This window comes from Octopus bimaculoides, chromosome 16 (genome assembly GCF_001194135.2).
Source record: "Octopus bimaculoides isolate UCB-OBI-ISO-001 chromosome 16, ASM119413v2, whole genome shotgun sequence".
Lineage (NCBI taxonomy): Eukaryota > Metazoa > Mollusca > Cephalopoda > Octopoda > Octopodidae > Octopus > Octopus bimaculoides.
Window position 1 is genome coordinate 52,961,244 of NC_068996.1, and position 4,858 is coordinate 52,966,101.

At 34.7% G+C, this 4,858-nt stretch overlaps 2 long non-coding RNA genes across 2 annotated transcripts in view; one reads left to right on the forward strand and one right to left on the reverse strand.

The window, feature by feature from the left end:
* The window catches only part of LOC128249635 (uncharacterized), a 22,440-nt gene that overhangs the window by 16,536 nt on the left and 1,046 nt on the right, over window positions 1-4,858 (forward strand). The window contains exon 2 of the long non-coding RNA XR_008265755.1: window positions 781-887. This is a non-coding gene — a long non-coding RNA (uncharacterized LOC128249635). The remainder of the gene's footprint in view (window positions 1-780; window positions 888-4,858) is intronic.
* LOC128249634 (uncharacterized) overlaps window positions 881-4,858 on the reverse strand; it is a 5,029-nt gene continuing 1,051 nt past the window's right edge. Inside the window, exons 2-3 of the long non-coding RNA XR_008265754.1 lie at window positions 2,094-2,158; window positions 881-1,000 (exon numbers count right to left, since the gene is read on the reverse strand). This is a non-coding gene — a long non-coding RNA (uncharacterized LOC128249634). The remainder of the gene's footprint in view (window positions 1,001-2,093; window positions 2,159-4,858) is intronic.

Here is a 4,858-nt window from a genome sequence, read left to right on the forward strand (position 1 = left end):
TATATATATATATATATATATATATATATATGTATATATGAATTTGGAGTTAGCGTTGGTAGATTTACAACCACTAACAATGATGAAGGTAAAAAGTTAAGATATGAATTAAAAATGTGAGAGATTATATGAATGGAACAAAGGAATGAATAATGTGTGACTATACTTGCAGATATAGGCTTGCATACAACTATACAGGGCATTGTTTGCAATGTAGAAGGCTTGTTGGCTTTTAAAATTTGAATGACATTTTTTGTGAGTGTAGTTTGGAATCCCTTTTGAATAACAGATGAGTAATAGGGTTTTGGCAAAAAGACTGTTTTCCCTTCATTGTGCAGATAATATAAAGACTATTATTTCCCTCATACATTTTAGCTCTAGAAAGTGTGTTCCGTTTAAGATTATATATTATTGAAACATCCTTTAAAGACTATGAAGCCAAAGAAGTAAGCAGCTGTCATGGTTTTTAAAAGAATGTATGTGCAGATAAAATCTTGATTTGAATAGATTTGAGGTCAAAGCAACTTAAGCTTTTGAGTTGTTGTTAAATGCCAGATACTGGTATGCAGTAATCTTAGATATGCAGTTGAATTCTAGAGAGTTGTTACCAGAATCAAAGCAGTGCTATATGTTTGCATTTTTATTTTAATTTTGTTAATGATTTGTTATGCTTATTTAGTTTAGTTGTGCTATGCTTAATTATAGTCAAAATTTGAGGTAATTAATAGAAAAGTTTGACAGTATTTTTATTAAATATTTTTTGATATTTATGTTTTGTAGGTAAATGCTTCTGAAGGAGCTTAAACACTTGAGTAAATACTTTGCTGATACCCGTCTCCCAATGACTTTTGCAGCTTTTGGAACATGTTAAAGGACATTTTTTAGAGGTACTGCACGTTTCTTGTAGCAAATTTTGTTTTTCGTTCTTCTGTCATCTTAAATTAATGACTTTTCAGGGAGATTTCACCCATGAGATCAAAAATGTCTTCAGTGTCCAAATCTGAAAATAAAAGTTGCTAGAGGACAAGAACCATTTGATGCTTTATCAGAAGAGACATAGATAAAAGATGATAAGTGAGTAGGAACATTTTCATGGTGAGGTATCCTGGTTTTGTTTCTCCCTGCATTGGGGATCTTCTTTCATACTGTTTTTCTCAAACACCTCAAACTATTTATAGATGTCTGATTACATGAGACAAACTGAAAATAAATGATAGCTTTCCAATCAAAAATGATAATTAACTCCAGCTTCACATTTGAGCAGATCTGGTATGCATTTTTTGGTTGCAGTAATTGTAATCTACTCCACTACAATGGCACATTTTGTTTAACATCGCAGTCCTATATTCACATTCAACTACTTTACAGAAGTGGCACTTTACAGAAATTTTCATCAGGAAACATTTCCTCACTCTGACAGTTCTATTTTGGTCTTATGTATGTATGTATGTATGTATGCATGTATGTATGTATGTATGTGTGTATGTATGTATGTGTGTATGTATGTGTGTATGTATGTATGTATGTATGTATGGATGTGTGTGTATGTATGGATGTGTGTGTATGTATGTATGTATGTATGTATGTGTGTATGTATATGTGTATGGATGTGTGTGTATGTATGTATGTGTGTGTATGTGTGTATTATGTATGAATGTATGTGTGTATGTATGTGTGTATGTATGTATTATGTATGTATGTGTGTGTGTATGTATGTATGTATGTATGTATGTATGTGTGTATGTGTGTATGTATGTATGTATGTATGCATGTATGTATGTATGTATGTGTGTATGTATGTATGTATGGATGTGTGTGTATGTATGTATGTATGTGTGTATATATGTGTGTATGTATGTGTGTATGTATGTATGTATGTATGTATGTATGTATTGGTGTGGAGGATAGTGCTCATCTTAAAACTTTTAACAGATCCTCCGAGACAAGTTAGCCTCAAACTGGTGACCTGACTCAAGTGCTTACCACAAAATAAACTCTGCTAAGGCTCCCAAAGACCAGGTGCTGGTGTTAAACAGGTAACAGATTAAGCTCATCACCCAAAAACTGAAAACAAAAGCAGGTGGAATAAATACCTCAGAGTTTTTCATCTGACGATATGATCGGCCACTTCCCTTGCTAGAACTTTATTACATCAACCCTGAAAAGACAAAAAGTAAGGAGGATTTTGAAAAAGCTTGATGCTGATTACAGAGCACAAGAGAGCAGCTAAGCTGGAAACTGAAGGGTGAAGACAAGCAATGATTTGGTTATCACTGCCAACCAACCATCAAGGGAGTGTTGTTACTGTTCAGGGTTGAAATATCCAATAACAATTCTGACACTGTCTAATGCCATCAACTCCGCCTCTTAGTCAAGGCGACCCACATCAAAAGTAAATGGAGAAACGTACTTTATGATGTCATCATCCTCTTCTAGTAGACATATATATACATTACACCTGTTTGTGCATTTTTTACTTATTTCAGCCATTGGACTGTGGCCATGCTGGGTTGTCACCTTGAAGGGTTTAGTTGAAAAATTTGACCCCAGGACATATTTTTTAAAGCTTGGTACTTATTCCATCAGTATCTTTTGCTGAACTGTCAAGTTAGAGGAACATAAACAAACTAACACCAGCTGCCAAGCAATGGTGCGGGATAAACACAAATACAAATACACATACACATACACACAATACAAACATACACATACACACAATACAAACATACACATACACACAATACAAACATACACATACACATATACAAGCTTCTTTCAGTCTCTGTTTACCAAATCCACTTACAAGACTTCAGTTGGACCAAGGCTATAGTACACGACACTTGGCCAAGGTGATACACAATGGGTCTGAACCCATAACCATGTGGTTGGGAAGCAAACTTCTTATCACGCATCCACACTTGTGCCATACATACATATCTACACACACACACACACACTGATAAATAGATAGATAGATAGATAGATAGATAGATAGATAGATAGATAGATAGACAGACAGACGGACAGATGGAGGACGGACGGACAGAAGAGACAGACAGACAGACGGGCAGGCAGGCAGACAGAAAGGAAAATTCAGTCATCACTAAATGTGACTAAGAGTGCCTAGACACCGACATTGCTAAAAATAGGAGTAAAATACTCCTTGGGCTGTAGGAAGAGCACAAATCTATACACATACAGTGACAGGAGAAGAAATCTATTCTTTTCTACCTCCCCATGACCAAATTGAGAATCTCTCAGACAAGATGTCTGGTTTCAGTAAAAGAAAAAACTATATCTACAACAATGTGTGTTGAACACTACTCTCTCATTTGTTTGACATGCTTGTTTATGCATGTGTGTGTGTGTGTGTGTATGTGTGTGTATAAACATGCATACATGCATACATATATTTATGCATATATGTGTAGATATATACATATACAAATACATACATACACATACATACATACACACATACATATATGAATACATACATACATACATACATATATGCATGCATACATTCATACGTACATACATACATACATACATACACACATACATACACATACATTCACATATACATACACACGTATATACATACACACATACACACATACATACATACATACATACACACATACATGGCATACATACACTCATGCATACATACATACATACATACATACATGCATACATACATGTATACATAAATACATACACACACATGTATACATACACACACATGTATACATACACACACATGTACATACATAACAAAATGCCAAGACTAATGCTGGGATGCGTAGAAAAGAATAAATTTAATGTCACCTACGCATTTTTTTTGTTGATGGTCTTTGTTGATATTCTGGTAATATGACAAACATCAAGAGACAATTAGAACTAGTCACAGCATTCTCACGAGGTATAGGAATGGAGTCTGGGCAAGATAAATGCTCATCCATGATAATCAACCAAGGAAATCTTGTTGACCAGGCAGAGAATATGTACGTCAATGGCTTGTCTCTCTCCCCTATTACTAACGATGGAAGTTACAGGTACCCCAGAATTGATGAGAATGTTGCATATATTGGTGCTGTGACTAAAGCCAGAATAACAAAAGAGTACTTCGGTAGATTCCAGAAAATATGGAACTCAGAGCTCTCTCCATTTAACTTGACCATTTCTCACAATGCTTTTGCAGTTCCAGTGCTAGTACCAACATTTGGGGTATAGGACTGGATACTCGGTGAGATACACAGCCTTAATATCAAAACCAGAAAGGTACTGACCACCACTGGCAACTTCCACATTAACAGCAACACTGATAGGATTCAAGCCAGTCGCTAACAAAGAGACAAAACGTTTTTGAGTTGAAGGTGATGGGCTTAAACTCTTTCAAGAAGAACTTAAACAAAACTCAAATGGAAAAATATACACACATACATACACACATACATACATACTTACACACACATACATACACATACATACATACACACACACATACATACATACATACACACATACATACATACACACACATATACATACATACATACATACACACACACATGCACATATACATACATACATGCATGCATGCATGTATGCATACATACATACATACATACACACATACATACATGCATGCTTGCATGTATACATACATACATACATACACACATACATACATACATACATATACACATGCATACATACATTCATACATACACACACATACATACATACATACATACATACATACACACACGCATACATACATTCATACATACATACATACATACATACTTACATACATTCATACATACATACATACATACATACATGCATG